This window comes from Arachis ipaensis, chromosome B5, assembly GCF_059453495.1.
Source record: "Arachis ipaensis isolate K30076 ecotype BB chromosome B5, ASM5945349v1, whole genome shotgun sequence".
In the NCBI taxonomy this organism is placed as follows: domain Eukaryota; kingdom Viridiplantae; phylum Streptophyta; class Magnoliopsida; order Fabales; family Fabaceae; genus Arachis; species Arachis ipaensis.
Window position 1 is genome coordinate 47,336,190 of NC_142440.1, and position 25,459 is coordinate 47,361,648.

The window sequence follows — 25,459 nt, forward strand, 5'->3', positions numbered from 1 at the left end:
TTAATCTCTGTGGGATTCGACCTCACTCTATTGTGAGTTTTTACTTGACGACAAATTCGGTACACTTGCCGAAGGGAGATTTGTTGAGAGACAAGTTTCCACCCGCATCACTTACCTTTGTCACTAACGTTCCAATGTGCCCCTTTCCCACGTTAGAGTCCACGTTAACTAGGTTAACATGGCTTCTAACGTAGTAATGCTAGCCATCCCCAACGTTAGTGACAAAGGTGAGTGTCACTAACGTTGGCTCATTATCTCTTTATCCACATGAGCTTCCACGTTAACTAAGTTAACGTGGGAGTTAACGTTGCTCATGGTGGCTCTTGGTGGTTTACCCCAATGTTAGTGACAAAGGTAAGTGTCACTAACGTTGGCTATCAATTGCTCTCTCCACGTTAGCTTCCACGTTAACTAAGTTAACGTGGGAGTTAACGTGGCTTATGGAGGCTTGGCCAACGTTAGTGACAAAGGTGAATGTCACTAACGTTGGCTTCTCTTTTGCTTCTTAACGTTAGAGTCCACGTTAACTAGGTTAACGTGGCAACTAACGTGGCCAATTATGAGCTTGGTCCAATGTTAGTGACAAAGGAGAGTGTCACTAATGTTGGCCTTGTTGTCTTCTTCCACGTTAGAGTCCACGTTAACTTAAGTTAACGTGACTCTTAACGTGGGCTTATGATGGCTTCGAGGGCGTTATTGGCGATTACCTTTCTCATTAACTTTACAAGTTAGCACCCATTCCACGTTAGAGGTCACGTTGGTGGTGCTAACGTGGTTCTTCTTTACTTCCTTTGTCCTGAAATCAAGCAACAAAGTGCATCAAAGTTCTAGTCCAAGTCATGAGTCATGCATCATCCAATTTGTCATATAATTCATGCAAAATTCTCATGAAATCATGTAAAATGCATAATGTATGCTTGAATCAAGATGTAAGTGAATATCTACCCAAAACTAGCTTATTTTCTAAGAAAATGCATGAAACTACCTTAAAAACAGTAAAGAAAAGGTCACTTGATAGTGGACTTTCAGCTGATAATCCCGGGTTAGTTAACCCAAGTTACCAGGTGATAAAGCACCCCTGAGAGCTTAGTAATCCAAGCAGATCCTTGGTACAGGAACACCACAGACACATCCCTCAAGACTCAAACCCTTGGTGCCTAGCCTCTTTTCTTGCTATTTTTCTTTTATTCTTCAACTTTGATTGTTCTTTCCCTTTTTCTTATTAGGATCTTGTTATTTAGCTAATCTCATGGGGTGTGTTCAAGCATATGATTCATGACAGATAGTTGTCTTCCCACCTTGTGGTTGAACCAACTTAGCTAACTTATGACCACACCACAAACTCAGGAACTTACTCCATAGTATGAACTCCACTCTGGTCTTTTATAAAACACTCATTCTCTTTTCATTTGATTCAAAAGGACAAGCATACAATTAAGTAAGGAAATGATGCAGTAATGACATTCAGACTAGCAAACACAGCCCTAATCAACAAAAAGTTTAAAAGACAGAATTAAAAAAGGTTCAAACTAACATGGAAGCATGTTCTATTTCATACAAGATCTTCCTTATTTAAAGCATAGAAAAAGATGGATCAAAGAGGGAACTCCACCACCTTTTACTCATGAGGATGCCCATGCTCCCCTCCTTGTTTGTCTTCTTTGTGTCCTCTTGCATTTCCTCGCATCGGTGCCAATCTTGCTTGCTTCCAATCCTCAAGTGCCTTCCTCACTGATTCATGACTCTCTTCCACCTTTTGTCTTTCTTCTCGTGCTAATTCATCCTTCATTTCTTCATACCTTGCGATTCCCGGATGCAATATAGGCAGCTGTCCTACTAAGTATCTGAGCTGTTGGCTTGAGTGTTTATATGATGCCCAGTCTCGCTCATGTAAACTCCTTCTGCGAATGCCCTTTGCTCGTCCAATAGTTCTGCCTGTTCTATTTGTCTTCGATGCATCTCATGTATATGTGCACCTTGATGTGCTTGGATGTTGATTAGTGATGAGCGGATAATTTATACGCTTTTTGGCATTGTTTTTAGTATGTTTTTAGTAGGATCTAGTTACTTTTAGGGATGTTTTTATTAGTTTTTATGTTAAATTCACATTTCTGGACTTTACTATGAGTTTGTGTGTTTTTCTGTGATTTTAGGTATTTTCTGGCTGAAATTGAGGGACTTGAGCAAAAATAAGATTTAGAGGTAGAAGAAGGACTGCTGATGCTGTTGGATTCTGACCTCCCTGCACTCAAAGTAGATTTTTTGGAGCTACAAAACTCCAAATGGCGCGCTTCTAATTGCGTTGGAACGTAGACATCCAGGGCTTTCCAGCAATATATAATAGTCCATACTTTGGCCGAGTTTAGAGGACGCAAAAGGGCGTTGAACGCCAGTTCTACGCTGTAGTCTGGAGTTAAACGCCAGAAACACGTCACAAACCAGAGTTGAACGCCAAAAACACGTTACAACTTGGCGTTCAACTCCAAAAGAAGCCTCTGCACGTGTAAACTTCAAGCTCAGCCCAAGCACACACTAAGTGGGCCCCAGAAGTGGATTTATGCATTAATTATTTACTTCTGTAAACCCTAGTAACTAGTTTAGTATAAATAGGACTTTTTACTATTGTATTAGACATCTTATGATTTTTAGTTCAACTTTGGATCATATTGATCACATTTGGGGGCTGGCCATTCGGCCATGCCTGGACCATTATCACTTATGTATTTTCAAACGGTAGAGTTTCTATACTCCATAGATTAAGGTGTGGAGCTCTGCTGTTCCTCATGATTTAATGCAAAGTACTACTATTTTCTATTCAATTCAACTTATTCCGCTTCTAAGATATCCATTCGCACCCAAGAACATGATGAATGTGATGATTATGTGACGCTCATCATCATTCTCACTTATGAACGCGTGCCTGACAAACACTTCCGTTCTACATGCAACCAAGCTAGAATGAGTATCTCTTAGATATCTAATATGGGAGACCGAGTCCGAGTTATTAGTATCTTCGTGGTATAAGTTAGAACCCATGGATGGCCATTTCTGAGATAATTCTAAACTTTGTCTGTGGTATTCCGAGTAGGATCTGGGAAGGGATGGCTGTGACGAACTTCAAACTCGCGAGTGCTGGGTGTAGTGACAGACGCAAAAAGATAGTAAATCCTATTCCAGTATGATTGAGAACCTCCAGATGATTAGCCATGCCGTGACAGAGCATTTGGACCATTTTCACAGAGAGGATGGGATGTAGCCATTGACAACGGTGATGCCCTTACAGAAAGCTTGCCATGGAAAGGAGTAAGACTGATTGGATGGAGACAGCGGAAAAGTAGAGATTCAGAGGAACGAAAGCATCTCTATACGCTTATATGAAATTCTCACCAATGAATTACATAAGTATTTCTATCTTTATTTTCTGTTTATTAATTATTATTATTCGAAAACTCCATAACCATTTGATATCCGCCTGACTGAGATTAACAAGATGACCATAGCTTGCTTCATACCAACAATCTCCGTGGGATCGACCCTTACTCACGTAAGGTTTTATTACTTGGACGCCCAGTGCACTTGCTGGTTAGTTGTGCGAAGTTGTGAAGTTATGTTTGGACCATGGTATTGTGCACCAGTTATTGACGCCATTGCCAGGGAGAGAACGAACAACAAATTTTACAACCTCAGAGTAGCAATTTCGCATACCAAGTTTTTGGCGCCGTTGCCGGGGATTGTTCGAGTTTGGACAACTGACGGTTCATCGTGTTGCTCAGATTGGGTAATTTTCTTCTTATTTTGTTTTCAAAAAGTTTTCAAAAATTTTTCAAAAATATTTTCTTCTTTTTCGTTTTTCCCAATTAATATTCGAAAAAAAATAATTTCCTTTTGTTTTCGAAAATTATTTCAGAATTTTTAAGAATGAATTCTAGTGTTTAATGATGATTTGTTGAATCCTGGCTGGCTGTAAAGCCATGTGTAAATTCCTTTTGACTGAGGATTCAACTAATCACTTCAATGCATGTAATAGCATACTAAAGCTTGGCTGGCTATTAAGCCATGTCTAACCCTCAGATTGGAGCTTTAGACTAAAGAGCACAAGATTCCTGGAATTCATATTAAAAATTTTGGAATCCTTATTTTTCTTTTTCACATTAATTTTCGAAAAAATAAAAAAAAATTTATAAAATCATAAAAAATCAAAAATATTTTGTGTTTCTTGTTTGAGTCTTGAGTCAATTTTTAAGTTTGGTGTCAATTGCATTTTTTTTCTAAAAATGTATGCATTTTTCGAAAATTCATGCATTCATAGTGTTCTTCATGATCTTCAAGTTGTTCTTGGCCAGTCTTCTTGTTTGATCTTCATATTTTCTTGTTTTGTGTCTTTTCTTGTTTTTCATATGCATTCTTGCATTCATAGTGTCTATACATGAAAAATTTCTAAGTTTGGTGACTTGCATGTTTTCTTTTCTTGAAAATTTTTCAAAAATAAGTCTTGATGTTCATCTTGATCTTCAAAGTGTTCTTGGTGTTCATCGTGACATTCATAGTGTTCTTGCATGCATCATGTGTTTTGATTCATAATTTTCATGTTGTGAGTCATTTTTTTTGTTTTTCTCTTTCATCATTGAAAATTCAAAAATCAAAAAAATATCTTTCCTTTTTTCTCTCATAAATTTCGAAAATTTGGATTGACTTTTTCAAAAATTTTTAAAATTCAATTGTTTCTTATGAGTCAAATCAAATTTTCAATTTAAAAATCTTATCTTTTTCAAAATCTTTTTCAAAAATCAAATCTTTTTCATTTTTCTTATTTATTTTCGAAAATTTTAAAAATATTTTTCAAAAATCTTTTTCTTAATTTTACATCATATTTTCGAAAATATCATCAACAATTAATGTTTTGATTCAAAAATTTCAAGTTTGTTACTTACTTGTTAAGAAAGATTCAAACTTTAAGTTCTAGAATCATATCTTGTGATTTCTTGTGAATCAAGTCATTAATTGTGATTTTAAAAATCAAATCTTTTTCAAAACTAATTTCAATCATATCTTTTCAAAAATATCTTTTTATCTTATCTTTTTCAAATATCTTTTCTAACTTCTTATCTTCTTATCTTTTAAAATTTGATTTTCAAAATTTGTTTCAACTAACTAATTAACTTTTTGTTTGTTTCTTATCTCTTTCAAAACCACCTAACTAACTATCCCTCTCTAATTTTCGAAAATCCCTTCCCTCTTTTTCAAAATTTCTTTTTAATTAACTAATTAATTTAATTTTTTATTTTAATTTTATTTCATTCCTAATTTTCGAAAATTACTAACCCTTTTCAAAAACTATTTTTGAAATTTAACTTTAAATTTTAATTTTTAATTTTCAAAAATCCTGTCACCTCTCATCTCCTTCTATTTATTTATTCATTTACTAACACTTCTCTTCATCTCATATCTCTGCTCTCCTCACCCTTGTGCTTGGATTCTCCTCCCTTTTCTTTCCTTACATTACATTCTTTTCTTCTTCTACTCACACAAAGGAATCTCTATACTGTGACATAGAGAATTCCATATTTTCTTTGTTATTCCCTTCTTTGTCATATGAACAGGAGCAAGGACAACAACATTCTTGTTGAAGCAGATCCTGAACCTGAAAGGACTCTGAAAAGGAAACTAAGAGAAGTTAAAATACAACAATCCAGAGACAACCTTACAGGAATTTTCGAACAGGAAGAGGAGATGGCAGCCGAAAATAATAATAATGCAAGGAGGATGCTTGGTGACATTACTGTACCTAATTCCAATTTAAATGGAAGAAGCATCTCCATCCCTACCATTGGAGCAAACAATTTTGAGCTTAAGCCTCAATTAGTTTCTCTGATGCAACAAAACTGCAAGTTTCATGGACTTCCATCTGAAGATCCCTTTCAGTTTTAACTGAATTCTTGCAAATCTGTGATACTGTTAAGACTAATGGAGTAGATCCTGAAGTCTACAGGCTCATGCTTTTTCCTTTTGCTGTGAGAGACAGAGCTAGAATATGGTTGGATTCTCAACCTAAAGATAGCCTGAACTCTTGTGATAAGCTGGTCAAGGCTTTCTTAGCCAAGTTCTTTCCTCCTCAAAAACTGAGTAAGCTTAGAGTGGATGTTCAAACCTTCAGACAAAAAGAAGGTGAATCCCTCTATGAAGCTTGGGAGAGATATAAGAAACTAACCAAAAAGTGTCCTTCTGACATGCTTTCAGAATGGACCATCCTGGATATATTCTATGATGGTCTGTCTGAATTAGCTAAGATATCATTGGATACTTCTGCAGGTGGATCCATTCACCTAAAGAAAACGCCTGAAGAAGCTCAAGAACTCATTGACATGGTTGCTAATAACCAGTTCATGTACACTTCTGAGAGGAATCCTGTGAGTAATGGGATGCCTCAGAAGAAGGGAGTTCTTGAAATTGATACTCCGAATGCCATATTGGCTCAGAACAAAATATTGACTCAGCAAGTCAATATGATTTCTCAGAGTCTAAATGGAATGCAAGCTGCATCCAACAGTACTCAAGAGGCATCTTCTGAAGAAGAAGCTTATGATCCTAAAAACTCTGCAATAGCAGAGGTGAATTACATGGGTGAACCATATGGAAATACCTATAATCCCTCATGGAGAAATCACCCAAATCTCTCATGGAAGGATCAACAAAAGCCTCAACAAGGCTTTAATAATGGTGGAAGAAACAGGTTTAGCAATAGCAAGCCTTTTCCATCATCCACTCAGCAACAGACAGAGAACTCTGAACAAAATACCTCTAATTTAGCAAACTTAGTCTCTGATCTATCTAAGGCCACTCTGAGTTTCATGAATAAAACAAGGTCCTCCATTAGAAATTTGGAGGCACAAATGGGCCAGCTGAGTAAGAAGATCACTGAAACCCCTCCTAGTGCTCTCCCAAGCAATACAGAAGAAAATCCAAAAGGAGAGTGCAAGGCCATTGATATAACCATCATGGCCGAATCTAAGAAGGAAGGGGAGGACGTGAATCCCAAGGAGGAAGACCTCCTGGGACGTCCAGTGATCAACAAGGAGTTTTCCTTTGAGGAACCAAAGGACTCTGAGGCTCATCTAGAGACCATAGAGATTCCATTAAACCTCCTTATGCCCTTCATGAGCTCTGATGATTATTCTTCTTCTGAAGAGAATGAAGATGTTACTGAAGAGCAAGTTGCCAAGTTCCTTGGTGCAATCATGAAGCTGAATGCCAATTTATTTGGTAGTGAGACTTGGGGAGATGAACCTCCCCTGTTCACCAATGAACTAAATGCATTGGATCAACTGAGATTGCCTCAGAAGAAACAGGATCCTGGAAAGTTCCTAATACCTTGTACCATAGGCACCATGACCTTTGAGAAGGCTCTATGTGACCTTGGGTCAGGGATAAACCTCATGCCCCTCTCTGTAATGGAGAAATTGGGAATCTTTGAGGTGCAAGCTGCCAAAATCTCACTAGAGATGGTAGACAACTCAAGAAAACAGGCTTATGCACTAGTAGAGGACATGTTAGTAAAGGTTGAAGACCTTTACATCCCTGCTGATTTCATAATCCTAGATACTGGGAAGGATGAGGATGAATGCATCTTCCTTGGAAGACCTTTCCTAGCCACAGTAGGAGCTGTGATAGATGTTAACAAAGGTGAATTAGTCCTTCAATTGAATGGGGACTCCCTTGTGGTTAAAGCACAAGGTTATCACCCTGTAAACATGGAAAAGAGGCACAGTAAGCTTCTCTCAAAACAGAGTCATACAGAGCCCCCACAATCAAACTCTAAGTTTGGTGTTGGGAGGCCACAACCAAACTCTAAGTTTGGTGTTGAACCCCCACAACCAAACTCTAAGTTTAGTGTTGGGAAGTCTCAACCTTGCTCTGATTATCTGTGAGGCTCCATGAGAGCCCACTGTCAAGCTATTGACATTAAAGAAGTGCTTGTTGGGAGGCAACCCAATTTTTATTTATCTAATTTTATTTTTATTTTCATTGTTCTTTCATGTTTTATTAGGTTCATGATCATGTCGAGTCACAAAATAAATAAAAAAATCAAAAACAGAATAAAAAATAGCAGAAGAAAAATCACACCCTGGAGGAAGGGCTTACTGGTGTTTAAACGCCAGTAAGGAGCATCTGGCTGGCGTTGAACGCCAGAACAGAGCATGGATCTGGCGTTGAACGCCCAAAACAAGCAGCATCCTGGCGTTCAGACGCCAGGAATGCACACTGAGGAAAGCTGGCGCTGAACACCAGAAGCAAGCATAGAACTGGCGTTCAACGCCATAAACATGCTGCATCTGGGCGCTGAACGCCCAGAACAAGCACCAATTCGGCGTTTAAATGCCAGAATTGCATGCAAAGGCATTTTACATGCCTCAATGGTGCAGGGATGTAAATCCTTGACACCTCAGGATCTGTGGACACCACAGGATCCCCACAAACTTCCACTCACCTTACCTCCTCATAATCCTATATCACCCTTTCTCAAGAACCCTTCACCAATCACCGCCAATTCCCCTCCAAAACCATCATACAGTCCACCTACCTTCAAAATTCAAAATCTCTTTCCCACCCAATCCCACCCATATAGCCGAATACACACATCCCTCCATCTCCTCCATATCTTCTTCTTCTTCTACTATTCTTTCTTCTTTTGCTCGAGGGCGAGCAACATTCTAAGTTTGGTGTGGTAAAAGTATAGCTTTTTTGTTTTTCCATAACCATTGATGGCACCTAAGGCCAGAGAAACCTCTAGAAAGAGAAAAGGGAAGACAAAATCTTCGACTTCCAAGTCATAGGAGATGGAGAGATTCATCTCAAGGGTCTATAGCTCAGTGGTAGAACATTTGACTGCAAATCAAGAGATCCCTGAGATACCTCAGGGGATACATTTTCCTCCACACAATTATTGGGGAAAACTAAGGGTGGAACATCAATAGCACTCTATCATCCTCCATGAAATTAGAGAAGATCAAAAAGCAATGGGGGAGGAGCAACAAAGACAAGGAAGAGACATAGAAGAGTTCAAGGACATCATTGGTTCCTCAAGAAGAAAACGCCACCATCACTAAGGTAGACTCATTCCTTGTTCTCAAATTTTCTATTTTTCGTTTTCTTTATGTTAAGTGCTTAACTATGTTAGAGTCTTATTACATGATCATTAGTATTTAGTAACTTTGTCTTAAAGTTATGAATGTCCTATGAATCCATCACCTCTCTTAAATGAAAAATGTTTTTAATTCAAAAGAACAAGAAGTACATGAGTTTCAAATTTATCCTTGAACTTAGTTTAATTATATTGATGTGGTGACAATACTTTTTGTTTTCTGAATGAATGCTTGAACAGTGCATATGTCTTTTGAAGTTGTTGTTTAAGAATGTTAAATATGTTGGCTCTTGAAAGAATGATGAACAGGAGACATGTTATTTGATAATCTGAAAAAATCATAAAAATGATTCTTGAAGCAAGAAAAAGCAGTGAATACAAAGCTTGCAGAAAAAAAAAAGAGAAGAAAAATGGCGAAAAAAAAAGAAAGAAAAAGAAAAAGCAAGCAGAAAAAGCCAAAAGCTCTTAAAACCAAAAGGCAAGAGCAAAAAGTCAATAACCCTTAAAACCAAAAGGCAAGGGTAAATAAAAAGGATCCCAAGGCTTTGAGCATCAGTGGATAGGAGGGTCTAAAGGATTAAATCCTGGCCTAAGCGGCTAAACCAAGCTGTCCCTAACCATGTGCTTGTGGCGTGAAGGTGTCAAGTGAAAACTTGAGACTGAGCGGTTAAAGTCAAGGTCCAAAGCAAAAACAGAGTGTGCTTAAGAACCCTAGACACCTCTAATTGGGGACTTTAGCAAAGCTGAGTCACAATCTGAAAAGGTTCACCCAATTATGTGTCTGTGGCATTTATGTATCCGGTGGTAATACTGGAAAACAAAGTGCTTAGGGCCACGGCCAAGACTCATAAAGTAGCTGTGTTCAAGAATCAACATACTGAACTAGGAGAATTAATAACACTATCTGAACTCTGAGTTCCTATAGATGCCAATCATTCTGAACCTCAATGGATAAAGTGAGATACCAAAACTATTCAAGAGGCAAAAAGCTACAAGTCCCACACATCTGATTGGAGCTATGTTTCATTGATAATTTGGAATTTATAGTATATTCTTTTCTTTTTATCCTATTTGATTTTTAGTTGCTTGGGGACAAGCAACAATTTAAGTTTGGTGTTGTGATGAGCGGATAATTTATACGCTTTTTGGCATTATTTTTAGTATGTTTTTAGTAGGATCTAGTTACATTTAGGGATGTTTTTATTAGTTTTTATGTTAAATTCACATTTCTGGACTTTACTATGAGTTTGTGTGTTTTTCTGTGATTTCAGGTATTTTCTGGCTGAAATTAAGGGACTTGAGCAAAAATCAGATTCAAAGGTAGAAGAAGGACTGCTGATGCTGTTGGATTCTGACCTCCCTGCACTTAAAGTGGATTTTCTGGAGCTACGGAACTCAAAATGGCACGCTTCCAATTGTGTTGGAAAGTAGACATCCAGGGCTTTTTAGAAATATATAATAGTCCATATTTTGGCCGAGTTTAGACGATGCAAAAGGGCGTTGAACGCCAGTTCTACGCTACAGTCTGGAGTTAAATGCCAGAAACACGTCACAAACCAGAGTTGAACGCCAAAAACACGTTACAACTTGGCGTTCAACTTCAAAAGAAGCCTCTGCACGTGTAAACTTCAAGCTCAGCCCAAGCACACACCAAGTGGGCCCCAAAAGTGGATTTATGCATCAATTACTTACTTCTGTAAACCCTAGTAACTAGTTTAGTATAAATAGGACTTTTTACTATTGTATTAGACATCTTATAATTTTTAGTTCAATTTTGGATCATATTGATCACGTTTGGGGGCTAGCCATTCGGCCATGCCTGGACCATTATCACTTATGTATTTTCAAATGGTAGAGTTTCTGCACTCCATAGATTAAGGTGTGGAGCTCTGCTGTTCCTCATTATTTAATGCAAAGTACTACTATTTTCTATTCAATTCAACTTATTCCGCTTCTAAGATATCCATTCGCACCCAAGAACATGATGAATGTGATGATTATGTGACGCTCATCATCATTCTCACTTATGAACGCGTGCCTGACAAACACTTCCGTTCTACATGCAACCAAGCTAGAATGAGTATCTCTTAGATATCTAATACAGGGGACCGAGTCTGAGTTATTAGTATCTTCATGGTATAAGTTAGAACCCATGGATGGCCATTCCTGAGATCTGGAAAGTCTAAACCTTGTATGTGGTATTCCGAGTAGGATCTGGGAAGGGATGGCTGTGACGAACTTCAAACTCGCGAGTGCTGGGCGTAGTGACAGACGCAAAAGGATAGTAAATCCTATTCCAGTATGATCAAGAACCTCCAAATGATTAGCCATGCCGTGACAGAGCATTTGGACCATTTTCACAGAGAGGATGAGATGTAGCCATTGACAACAGTAATGCCCTTACAGAAAGTTTGCCATGGAAAGGAGTAAGACTGATTGGATGGAGACAGCGGGAAAGCAGAGATTCAGAGGAACGAAAGCATCTCTATACACTTATCTGAAATTCTCACCAATGAATTACATAAGTATTTCTATCTTTATTTTCTGTTTATTAATTATTATTATTCGAAAACTCCATAACCATTTGATATCCACCTGACTGAGGTTAACAAGATGACCATAGCTTGCTTCATACCAACAAACTCCGTGGGATCGACCCTTACTCACGTAAGGTTTTATTACTTGGACGACCCAGTGCACTTGCTGGTTAGTTGTGCAAAGTTGTGAAGTTATGTTTGGACCATGGTATTGTGCACCAGTTATTGGGGCCATTGCCAGGGAGAGAACGAACAACAAATTTTACAACCTCAGAGTAGCAATTTCGCATACCAATTAGCTTCTGGATGGATTCTTGTTGTTCATTTTGCCTTTGTTCTATCCTGTGGAATGTTTCACTCCATTGTTGTCCTTGACTCAGTTGCTGCTCCATCATTTTCTTTTGCCACTCCCCTTGTTGAGTCATCCATCTTGAAAGTGATTCCTCTTGCTGCCCCATCATCTGTAATTGAAGCTCTTTCTGTGCTCCTTGGCTTTCCAAATATTGTCTAGATAGGCCATCAATGGCTTCCTATAGTTGGTGTTTGCCCCTCTAAGACTTGTCCTTCTACTACTTGAGGGGCTGGCCTCTTCCTTTGCTTCCGTTGAGGCAGGGGGGTTGCGGCAGCATGCATCCGTCGAACGGTTATTGGAATGCCCTCTTTTATCCACACGGGGTCCTCATCTTCAAACACCACCCCAACTTTCTTGCATAGTCGATAAATAGTGCTGGGGTAACCTAACTTTCTTCTTGAGTCGCTTTTCTCTGCCATCTTTCTAATGCCTGCGGCTATGAGTTCATGAACCTTGATCTCTCCTCCTTTGAGTATACAGTGCACCATTGTGGCTCTCTTGAGGTTTACCTCCAAGTTGTTCCCTGCTGGGAGGATGGATCTCCTTACAATTTCGAACCACCCCTTTGCTTCCGGAGTGAGGTCTGCTCTCTTGATGAACCTTGGTCTCCTATCCTCATATCTTTCCCAGTCAGCTCTGGGTACACAAATATCTTGCACAATCTGGTCATAATTGGGGTTGTTGTCCATTCTTGAATGATAACTCTCTTCTTCAAACGGTATGGACCGTAGCTTTAATGCCCTCTTGACACTCATGGGATTGAAATCCACAATCTTTCCTCTCACAAAGCTTGTATATGACTTATCGGCCTTATCATATCGGACCGCATTTGCATAAAACTCACTTATAAGATTTGCATTTACCTTAACAACTGGATCAGTGAGGAGCTCCCATCGCCTCTTTTCTACCTTCGTCGTGATTTCCGGCACTCATTCTTTCTGACTTGAAATCCAAGTTCATATATTATTTCCTTATCAACCATCCACCCGTACTGCAATGCATGGTGCAAGCTTCTAAATTTCTTTTCATCATATGGGTGTTGCTCCATAGGTTCCTTTCCCTTCCTTCTTTTAGAGCTTGAATATGCCATGAATGGGAGTTAATGTGTGAAGGTGGTAAGGGTGTGGAGACTTTTGGTTGTTTGGGATTGAGTGCAATGAAGGCAGTGAGGGGGAATGTTTTTAATGTGGTAAGAATGGTTTGGTTCTGAGAGGGGGATGTTAAGCTGGGCATTTGGAATGTGAAGGGGGTATGGAGGGAGAGCTACTTATATATGGAAGTGATGGGCAAATGAAGGGTTTGGATAGATGATTTGAGTGTGAGATGGACGGATGGGGTTCAGCATGGAGAAAGGACAAGGATCATCAACTTTATGAAGGGTGTTGCCCGGTCTTTGAGGGTCTCATTTTTTTTAATTGTTGCATGGCAATATTTTCCAATGCATCCCTCCTTGAGGCACGTGTGTAGTACCCTCCTTTTGTGGTGTCTGAACCTTCCTCATTTAATTGTCCAATCAATCCCCTTCAATGCTCCTTTCCCTTTTCCTATAAAAATAAGAAAAATTAATATCGTTGAGAAATTAAACTTTATGGCTAGAATAATAAAGAAAACGAACAAGATTGTTTATTCATGAACACCAACTAACTAACTAACTGTGTATCCTTATATGCACATTGGTGGCACCTTGGGTGACACCAAACTTAGTTTGTAGCACTGTGATGAAAAGGTTTTGTTCAAGGCTCCAAGATTAGCATGCTCTGGTTTGCATTCATGCTCTCTCGGCATGCTTTGAACACCAAACTTATTCTTCACTATATACTGCCTAATAAGGATTTCACCAAGTGTTTGTCAAGTTTGGGTTGGAATTCATGAATATTGACTTATTAACTATTTTCTAAAAGCATATAAAACATGGGTTGCCTCCCATGAAGCGCTTCTTTAGCGTCACTAGCTTGACGTTTCTCCTTCATCAGGGAGGTTGATAATGCTTCAAGTCCTCCCCTCTTGCTGTGGACCTATATCCATTGGTTGTATCAATGATCTCTACATGTTTCAAGGAGAGAACTCTGTTGATAGTGAAGACCTTAGGTAACTGAGATGGTACAGTGGGGAGATCAGGGGGGATATCTGGGAAGTAAGCTGAGATCACTTTATCCCCTGGAGAGAAGTCCTCGGTAGGGATCTTCTTGTTCCTCCACCTCCTTGGTACCTTCTTCTTTGTTCCTTGTGATGTTGTCTTACTCTTTGTGACCTCCTCCTCTAAGGAAATGTGGTTACTAGTCTCATATGATTCTGGTGGTTTAGGTTCCTCCTGATTTTCTTTGAGCTGTGGCAGTTGCTGTTTGCCTTGTTCATCAATCAAGGAGTTCCCAGATGTGCTGGTTGTGCTTCAGTGCTTGTTTCTTCCTTCAGTATCTCACTGTGATCCTTCCTTGGTTCCTTGTTCTCTTGATCTGTTTCTTGTGAGTGTTTGAAAATAGTGAAGTTGAGCTGTTCATCATGGATCCTCAAGATTAGCTCCCCTCGCTCCACATCTATGAGTGCTCTGGCTGTAGCTAGGAATGGTCTTCCCAATATGATTGGGTGAGTGTGACTCTCTTCCATGTCCAATATGACAAAGTCTGTGGGAAGAAAGTATTTCCCAACCTTTATCAACACGTTTTCCACCACTCCTATTGCTTGTTTTTGAGTTTTGTCAGCCAGCCTGATGACTACATCTGTGGGCATTATCTCATTGATCTGCAGCCTCTTCATAAGGGATAAGAGCATTAAGTTGATGCTTGCTCCTAAATCGCAGAGTGCTTTATCAAACATTGTTTCTCCTATGGCACAGGGGATGTGAAAGCTCCCTGGGTCCTTTCTTTTTGTAGGCAACTCTGGTTGAATGAGGGCGCTGCACTCCTTGTTCATCACTATAGTTTGGCCTCCCTTGAGTGAGCTTTTCTTGGGAAGCAGTTCCTTCATATACTTGATGTATGCAGGCATTTGTTGGATGGTCTTGATGAATGGTATGTTTACATGCAGAGATGCAAACAAGTCAAGAAATCTTGAGTATATTCTCTTCTCCACAGCACCATTGAGTAGTTGGGGAAAGGGTGCATAGAGTCTCAGCAGCTCCTGTTGCGAGATTTTTGGTTCTTGGTGATCTTTTTCCTTCTTCTCTGCTGAGGTATCTCCAGGTTGTTCTGACGGCTTGTTTGGCTTGTCCTCAGTCTCCTTACCACTTATAGTGACCATCTTGCAATCTTCCCATCTTACTTTATTTGTTTCACCTCTCGGATTTTTCTCTGTGTCACTTGGGAATCCATCTGTAGGTTTGGGAATTTGCTCAGAGAGATACCCAACTTAAGATTCCAACCTCTTGATGGTGTCTCCCTGGTTCTTAAAATTTGCTCGCACTTCCTCCTTGAACACCTTGTTGTCTTGAATCTCTTTGCATATGCCTTCAAGCAGGTTCTCAATCCTTGAGAGTCTGTCATCAGATAATGGTAGGTTGGGATTGGAGGTAGAAGGATTAGGAGTGTTATTTTGGTTTTTATATGGATGAGGAGAGGTGTTGTTATGGTGGTGTTGATATGTTCTCTGTGTGAATTGTTGGTGAGCTGCATTGTTATTGGGGTTGTGACGTCTCTGATCTTGGCTTTGATCTTGTTGATTCCCCCACCCAAAGTGTGGGTGATTCCTCCAACCAGGATTATAGGTCTTGGAGTATGGGTCATGATTTTGTCTAGGTGAATTCCCAATGTAGTTGGCTTGCTCCTGCTCACTCTCTGCCTCTGCATTCACTCCCTCTTGGGTTGTTGATGAGGTGGTGATTGCTGCTACTTGGTTCCTCTCCATCTTCTTGGTGAGGTCAGCTAATTGCTTGGTAATGAGCTTCTTTTGGGCCAGCAGAGCATCTATATTGTTTAGCTCCATTACTCCTCTAGTGTTCCCTCTTTCGGAGGCATAGAAGTAGTCATTCTCTGCTACAGTTTTAATGACATCTATGGCCTCCTCAATGGTCTTCTTGTTCAGAGATCCCCCGGATGAGTGGTCTACTGCTTTCTTTGATTCATAAGAAAGGCCTTCATAGAAAATGTGTAGCTGCACCCATTCATTGAACATATCTGGTGGACACCTCCTTGTTAGGTCCTTAAACCTCTCCCATGCTTTATATAGAGTCTCACCATCCTGCTGCCTGAAAGTTTGATCCTCAGCTCTCAGCCTGTTGATTCTTTGAGGATGATAGAATCTGGCTAAAAATTTGTTCACCACATCTTCCCAGGTTGTCAAACTCTCCTTAGGGAAGGATTTCAGCCATTTAGATGCCTTATCCTTGAGTGAGAAAGGGAACAAAAGTAGTCTATAGGTGTCAGGATGAACGCCATTAGACTTCACAGTATTGCATATCCTCAGGAAGGTGGTTAGATGTTGATTGGGGTCTTCTTGGACGCCTCCTCTGAATGAACAGTTGTTCTAAACAAGGGTGATGAGCTGAGGTTTTAGTTCAAAGTTGTTGGCATGTATGGTTGGCTTTTGAATGCTACTCCCACAGTTTCCTGGTTTTGGGTTGATGTAGGAGCCTATAACTCTTCTCTCTTGCCCAGCATGATTTGCTAGACCTTCTCTGCCATGGTTGTGAGCCTTTTCTTCATGAATGTTCTCCATATTCTCCTCCATGTCTAGTTCAAAGTATTCTTCCTCTTCCTCAGCACCCACTATTCTTTTTCCTCTTGCTTCCCTCCTTAATCTAAGGAAGGTCCTCTCAGGTTCAGAATCAAAGGAAGTTGAAGCCCCGCTTCTCCTCCCTGTCAAACAACCAACAAGGTACAAGCAAGGAAACAGATCTAGAAAGTATTCTGTTAGAATTATTGTTAGTGTGAGTGATGCAATATATCAAACAGTTAGTGGGTTAGTGAACTGAATTGTAAATAACTAAAAAAAATAAACGAAAAAGTAGGGGGAAGGGAAGAAATTAACTAAAACTGAAAGCGAATTGACTCAACAGAAATTTAAATCAAACAAAAGAAAAATGCTCAATCTAGTGATCCTTCAACTTAATCATTGTTGATACAAAATCAATCCCCGGCAACGGCGCCATAAACTTGATACGCACAAAACTTGTCTCTCAACAAATTTTCTTCGGCAAGTGTACCGAATTTGTCGTCAAGTAAAAACTCACAATAGAGTGAGGTCGAATCCCACAGAGATTGATTGATCAAGCAACTTTAATTAGAGGAATGTTCTAGTTGAGCGAACCAGAATTTGATTTGAGATTTGCAGAAAATTAAATGGCGGGAAAGTAAATAGCAGAAACAGTAAATGCTAGAAATGAAGAGATGAATGTAAATGGCGGAAAGTAAATTGCAGAATCTTAAACGGGAATGGGGTAATTGCTCATAAAAGTAAATGGAAGAAATTAAAGAGAATGGGTAAGATCAGAAATAGGGAGTTCATTGGGCTCAGGAGATGTTGCATTCTCCGGATCAAGTTCATTTTCATCTCTTCCTCAATCAATGCATTCATTGATCTCCTTGGCAATCTTAAGTGATCGAATTCCAATTTCTTGGTAATTCAATCTCTCAAATCTTGATCAATAGCCAATTCCTTGGTCAATTGCTCATAAGAAGAGATGAAGTATGGTCACTGATTATACCACATGCATTTCCCAAATCAAGTGTTGGTAGGATTATAGTCACATATCCATCCAAACCCAATTTGGTCCAGCATGAGAAAGCATTTCAAGCATGATCTCTTCATTCCTCTTTCAAAGTTCAGAAGAGATCCAAGTATGAATAGCTTCTTTTCCAAGATAACTACCCAATTGGATGAAGATCGAAAGCTTTCTAGTAAAATCAAGAGAAAAGATAGAAGAAGGAGAATGAAAACTAATATTGATCCATCAAATTACAATAGAGCTCCCTAACCCAATGAAAGGGGTTTAGTTGTTCATAGCTCTGGAAAATGAAAACAAAGATGGAGAATACATGATGAAAGTAAAACTAGAAGTGCAGAGAAAGTAAAATACAGAGAGTAGTTCTATGCCAAAGGCTCCCTAAAGTTTTCCCAACCCCCAAACTAATTCAAAGTTACTCCTATATATACTACTCTTCCGATCTTCTAGTTGGCTCTTCAAGTCTTGGGTATGGGCCTCTGAATCTTGAGTTTGAAGCAGTTATCCTTTTCATTGGGCTTAGCTTTGCTTGCAGAGAGAAAAGGTGAAGTAGGCAGGGACTTTGACTCAGGATGTTAGTGGTGTCAACGTTAAGTGAAAGTGTGGGTTCGAGAACGTTAGTGACAATCACCTTTTTCACTAACGTTCCTAACCCAAATATGATCACGTTGACTTCAATGTTAGTGGCACTAACGTGACCACTAACGTTGCCTCTTGGTCCTTCGCACACGTTATTGGGACTTACCTTTCCCAATAACGTGGAGAGTCCTCCCTTGTCCCTACGTTAGAGTCCACGTTAACTAGGTTAACGTGGCTTCTAACGTAGCAGTGCCAATTCTTCGAGAACGTTAGTGACACTTACCTTTGTCACTAACGTTCCAATGTGCCCCTTTCCCACGTTAGAGTCCATGTTAACTAGGTTAACATGGCTTCTAACGTAGTAATGCTAGCCATCCCCAACGTTAGTGACAAAGGTGAGTGTCACTAACGTTGGCTCATCATCTCTTTATCCACGTTAGCTTCCACGTTAACTAAGTTAACGTGGGAGTTAACGTTGCTCATGGTGGCTCATGGTAGTTTACCCCAACATTAGTGACAAAGGTAAGTGTCACTAATGTTGGCTATCAGTTGCTCTCTCCACGTTAGCTTCCACGTTAACTAAGTTAACGTGGCTTATGGAGGCTTGGCCAACGTTAGTGACAAAGGTGAATGTCACTAACGTTGGCTTCTCTTTTGCTTCTTAACGTTAGAGTCCACGTTAACTAAGTTAACGTGGCAACTAACGTGGCCAATTATGAGCTTGGTCCAACGTTAGTGACAAAGGAGAGTGTCACTAACGTTGGCCTTGTTGTCTTCTTCCACGTTAGAGTTCACGTTAACTTAGTTAACGTGACTCTTAATGTGGGCTTATGATGGCTTCGAGGGCGTTATTTGCGATTACCTTTCTCATTAACTTTGCAAGTTAGCACCCATTCCACGTTAGAGGTCACGTTAGTGGGACTAACGTGACTGCTAACGTGGTTCTTCTTTGCTTCCTTTGTCCTGAAATCAAGCAACAAAGTGCATCAAAGTTCTAGTCCAAGTCATGAGTCATGCATCATCCAATTTGTCATATAATTCATACAAAATTCTCATGAAATCATGTAAAGTGCACAATGTATGCTTGAATCAAGATGTAAGTGAATATCTACCCAAAACTAGCTTATCTTCTAAGGAAATGCATGAAACTACCTTAAAAACAGTAAAGAAAAGGTCAGTGAAAATGGCCAAAATGCCCTGGCATCAGTGGGTCTAATGTAACTTTAGTTCTGACTATGTTTGGCATCTCACTATCCTTTGAAGCTTAGAAGCATTGGTATCCTTCAGAACGAGAACTCGGATGATATTATAGATTTTCTTCTTTAGGCTCTATTTGATTCTTGAACATAGCTTTTTTTTCTTTCTTTTCTTTAGTGCTTTGCACATTGAGCCTAGTCGTGACTCTAAGTGTTTTGTGCTCAAGCTTAACTTTATACCCTTCTTGGCATTGTTTTTACATAGTTTTTAGTATGTTTTAGTTACTTTTTATTATATTTTTATTAGTTTTAATGCAAAAATCACTGATGAGCGGATAATTTATACGCTTTTTGGCATTGTTTTTAGTATGTTTTTAGTAGGATCTAGTTACTTTTAGGAATGTTTTTATTAGTTTTTATGTTAAATTCACATTTCTAGACTTTACTATGAGTTTGTGTATTTTTCTATGATTTTAGGTATTTTCTGGCTGAAATTGAGGGACTTGAGCAAAAATCAGATTCAGAGGTAGAAGAAGGACTGCTGATGCTGTTGGATTCTGACCTCCCTGCACTCAAAGTGGGCTTTCTGGAGCTACAGAACTCAAAATGGCGCGATTCCAATTGCGTTGGAAAGTAGACATCCAGGGCTTTCCAGCAATATATAATAGTTCATACTTTGGCCGCGTTTAGACGACGCAAAAGGGCTTTGAACGCCAGTTCTACGCTGTAGTCTGGAGTTAAACGCCAGAAACACGTCACAAACCAGAGTTGAACGCCAAAAACATGTTACAACTTGGCGTTCAACTCCAGAAGAAGCCTCTGCACGTGTAAACTTCAAGCTCAGCCCAAGCACACACCAAGTAGGCCCCGGAAGTGGATTTTTGCATCAATTACTTACTTCTGTAAACCCTAGTAACTAGTTTAGTATAAATTGGACTTTTTACTATTGTATTTACATCTTCGGATCATCTTATGATTTTTAGTTCATCTTTAGATCATATTGATCATGTTTGGGGGCTGGGCATTCGGCCATTCCTGGACCTTTCACTTATGTATTTTCAACGGTAAAGTTTCTACACTCCATAGATTAAGGTGTGGAGCTCTGCTGTTCCTCACGAATTAATGCAAAGTACTACTGTTTCTCTATTCAACTCAACTTATTCCGCTTCTAAGATATTCATTCACAATTCAATATGAATGTGATGAACGTGACAATCATCATCATTCCCATACGAACGCATGCCTAACAACCACTTCCGTTCCACCATAGATTGGATGATTATCTCTTGGATCTCTTAATCAGAATCTTCATGGTATAAGCTAGATTGATGGCGGCATTCATGAGAATCCGGAAAGTCTAATCCTTGTCTGTGGTATTCTGAGTAGGATTCAGGGATTGAATGACTGTGACGAACTTCAAACTCGCGAGTGCTAGGCGTAGTGACAGACGCAAAAGGATAGTAAATCCTATTCCAGTATGATCGAGAACCTCCAGATGATTAGCCATGCAGTGACAGCGCATCGGACTATTTTCACAGAGAGGATGGGATGTAGCCATTGACAACGGTGATGCCTCCAGATGATTAGCCATGCAGTGACAGCGCATCGGACCATTTTCACAGAGAGAATGAGATGTAGCCATTGACGACGGTGATGCCCTTACATAAAGTTTGCCATGGAAAGGAGTAGGACTGATTGGATGAAGACAGCAAGAAAGCAGAAGTTCAGAAGAACAAAAGTATCTCTATACGCTTATCTGAAATTCCCACCAATGAATTACATAAGTGTTTCTATCTTTATTTTCTATTTATTTATTATTTATTTTCGAAAACTCCATAACCATTTGATATCCGCCTGACTGAGATTTACAAGGTGACCATAGCTTGCTTCAAACCGACAATCTCCGTGGGATCGACCTTTCTCACGTAAGGTTTTATTACTTGGACGACCCAGTGCACTTGCTGGTTAGTTGTGCGAAGTTGTGAAGTCATGTTTGGACCATGGTATTGTGCACCAGTTTGTTGGCGCCATTGCCAGGGAGAGAATGAACAACAAATTTTACAACCTCAGAGTAATAATTTCGCATACCAAATTTTTGGCGCCGTTGCCGGGGATTGTTCGAGTTTGGACAACTGACGGTTCATCGTGTTGCTCATATTGGGTAATTTTCTTCTTATTTTATTTTCAAAAAGTTTTCAAAAAATTTTTCAACAATCTTTCAAAAATTTTTCCTTTGTTTTCGAAAATTATTTCAGAATTTTTAAGAATGAATTCTAATGTTTCATGAAGCATGTTGAAGCCTGGCTTGCTGTAAAGCCGTGTCTAAATTCTGTTGGACTGAGGCTTCCAAACCATCATCACAAGAGCAAGCTAGCTGTTCCTAATCCACCTGCTGTTGTATGACTGATTTGTATCTTCTAAATCTTGGCTGGCTATTCAGCCATGTCTAACCCTCAGATTGGAGCTTTAGACTAAGAGTGCAAGATTCTTGGAATTCATATTAAAAATTTTGGAATCCTTATTTTTCTTTTTCACATTAATTTTCGAAAAATCCAAAAAAAAAAATCATAAAATCATAAAAATCAAAAATATTTTGTGTTGTTTGTTTGAGTCTTGAGTCAATTTTTAAGTTTGGTGTCAATTGCATTTTTTCTAAAAAATTTTATGCATTTTTCGAAAATTCATGCATTCATAGTGTTCTTCATGATCTTCAAGTTGTTCTTGGCCAGTCTTCTTGTTTGATCTTCATATTTTCTTGTTTTGTGTCTTTTCTTGTTTTTCATATGCACTCTTGCATTCATAGTGTCTATACATGAAAAATTTCTAAGTTTGGTGTCTTCCATGCTTTCTTTTCTTGAAAATTTTTCAAAAATAAGTTCTTGGTGTTCATCGTGACATTCAAAGTGTTCTTGGTGTTCATCTTGACATTCATAGTGTTCTTGCATGCATCACATGTTTTGATCCAAAATTTTCATGCATTGCATCATTTTTCATGTTTTTCTCTCTCATCATTAAAAATTCAAAAAAATCAAAAATCATTTTTCATGTTTTTCACACATAAAATTTCGAAAATTTGGATTGACTTTTTCAAAAACTTTTAAAATCTAGTTGTTTCTTATGAGTCAAATCAAATTTTCAATTTGAAAATCTTATCTTTTTCAAAATTATCTTCAAAAATCATATCTTTGTCATTTTTCTTATTTATTTTCGAAAATTTTAAAAATATTTTTCAAAAATCTTTTTCTTAATTTTATATCATATTTTCGAAAATATCATCAACAATTAATGTTTTGATTCAAAAATTTCAAGTTTGTTACTTACTTGTTAAGAAAGATTCAAACTTTAAGTTCTAGAATCATATCTTGTGATTTCTTGTGAATCAAGTCATTAATTGTGAATTTAAAATTCAAATCTTTTTCAAAACCAATTTCAATCATATCTTTTCAAAAATATCTTTTTATCTTATCTTTTTCAAAATTATATCTTTTTAATCATATCTTTTTAAAAAAATATCTTTTCTAACTTCTTATCTTCTTATCTTTTCAAAATTGATTTTCAAATCTTTTTCAACTAACTAATTGACTTTTTGTTTGTTTCTTATCTTTTTCAAAACTACCTAACTAACTCTCTCTCTCTCTAATTTTCGAAAATCTCTTCCCTCTTTCTTAAAAATTCTTTTTAATTAATTAATTATTTCAATTTTTAATTTTAATTTTAATTTTTTCCTAATTTTTGAAAATCACTAACCCCTTTTCAAAATTTTATTTTCGAAAATCATCTTTCTCTCTCATCTCCTTCTTTTTATTTATTCATCTACTAACACTTCATCTCACCCAAATTCGAACCCCCTCTTCCATCTGTGTTCGAATTTTCTCTTCTTCCCTTCTTCACATTACATTCTTTTCTTCTTCTACTCACACAGGGGAACCTCTATACCTGGGTAAAAAGGATCCCTATTATTATTATTTTTCTGTTCCCTCTTTTTTATATGAGCAGGAACAAGGACAAGAACATTCTTGTTGAAGCAGACCCTGAACCTGAAAGGACTCTGAAGAGGAAACTAAGAGAAGCTAAAATACAACAATCCAGAGATAACCTTACAGAAATTTTCGAACAGGAAGAGGAGATGGCAGCCGAAAATAATAATAATGCAAGGAGGATGCTTGGTGACTTTACTGCACCTAATTCCAATTTACATGGAAGAAGCATCTCCATCCCTACCATTGGAGCAAACAATTTTGAGCTGAAACCTCAATTAGTTTCTCTGATGCAACAAAACTGCAAGTTTCATGGACTTCCATCTGAAGATCCTTTTTAGTTCTTAACTGAATTCTTGCAAATCTGTGATACTGTTAAGACTAATGGAGTAGATCCTAAAGACTACAGGCTCATGCTTTTCCTATTTGCTGTAAGAGACAGAGCTAGAGTGTGGTTGGACTCTCAACCCAAAGATAGCCTGAACTCTTGGGATAAGCTGGTCACGGCTTTCTTAGCCAAGTTCTTTCCTCCTCAAAAGCTGAGTAAGCTTAGAGTAGATGTTTAAACCTTCAGACAGAAGGAAGGTGAATCCCTCTATGAAGCTTGGGAGAGATACAAGCAAATGACCAAAAAGTGTCCTTCTGACACGCTTTCAGAATGGACCTTCCTGGATATATTCTATGATGGTCTGTCTGAATTAGCAAAGATGTCATTGGATACTTCTGCAGGTGGATCCATTCACCTAAAGAAAACGCCTGCAGAAGCTCAAGAACTCATTGACATGGTTGCTAATAACCAGTTCATGTACACTTCTGAGAGGAATCCTGTGAGTAATGGGACGCCTCAGAAGAAGGGAGTTCTTGAAATTGATACTCTGAATGCCATATTGACTCAGAATAAAATATTAACTCAGCAAGTCAATATGATTTCTCAGAGTCTGAATGGAATGCAACCTGCATCCAACAGTACTCAAGAGGCATCTGCTGAAGAAGAGGCCTATGATCCTAAGAACCCTGCAATAGCAGAGGTGAATTAGATGGTTGAACCATATGGAAACACCTATAATCCCTCATGGATCAATCACCCAAATTTCTCATGGAAGGATCAACAAAAGCCTCAACAAGGCTTTAATAATGGTGGAAGAAACAGGCTTAGCAATAGCAAGCCTTTTCCATCATCCACTCAGCAACAGACAAAGAACTCTGAACAAAATATCTCTAATTTAGCAAACTTAGTCTCTGATCTATCTAAGGCCACTATAAGTTTCATTAATGAAACAAGGTCCTACATTAGAAATTTGGAAGCACAAGTGGGCTAGCTGAGTAAAAGAATCACTAAAACCCCTACTAGTACTCTCCCAAGCAATACAGAAGAGAATCTAAAAGGAGAGTGCAAGGCCATTGATATAACCATCATGGCCGAACCCATAAGAGAGGAGGAGGACGTTAATCCCAAGGAGGAAGACCTCCTGGGACGTCCAGTGATCAATAAGGAGTTTCCCTCTGAGGAACCAAAGGACTCTGAGGCTCATCTAGAGACCATAGAGATTCCATTAAACCTTTTTACGCCCTTCATGAGCTCTGATGAGTATTCCTCTTCAGAAGAGAATGAGGATGTCACTGAAGAGCAAGTTGCCAAGTTCCTTGGTGCAATCATGAAGCTGAATGCCAATCTATTTGGTAATGAGACTTGGGGAGATGAACCTCCCCTGTTCACCAATGAACTAAACGTATTGGATCAACTGAGATTGCCTCAGAAGAAACAGCATCCTGGAAAGTTCCTAATACCTTGTACCATAGGCACCATGACCTTTGAGAAGGCTCTATGTGACCTTGGGTCAGGAATAAACCTCATGCCACTCTCTGTAATGGAGAAACTGGGAATCTTTGAGGTGTAAGCTGCTAGAATCTCATTAGAGATGGCAGACAATTCCAGAAAACAGGCTTATGGACAAGTAGAGGACATGTTAGTAAAGGTTGAAGGCCTTTACATCCCTGCTAATTTTATAATCCTAGATACTGG

General features: G+C 38.7%; 2 non-coding genes across 2 annotated transcripts; both read right to left on the minus strand.

Annotated features, from left to right (window-relative positions):
* Nucleotides 1–6,125: 6,125 nt before the first annotated feature.
* Nucleotides 6,126–6,233, minus strand: LOC148564077 (small nucleolar RNA R71). The gene has a single exon (XR_015884318.1). It is a non-coding gene; the product is annotated as a small nucleolar RNA R71 (small nucleolar RNA).
* Nucleotides 6,234–23,981: 17,748 nt separating this feature from the next.
* LOC148564078 (small nucleolar RNA R71) lies at nucleotides 23,982–24,089 on the minus strand. The gene has a single exon (XR_015885296.1). It is a non-coding gene; the product is annotated as a small nucleolar RNA R71 (small nucleolar RNA).
* Nucleotides 24,090–25,459: the final 1,370 nt, after the last annotated feature.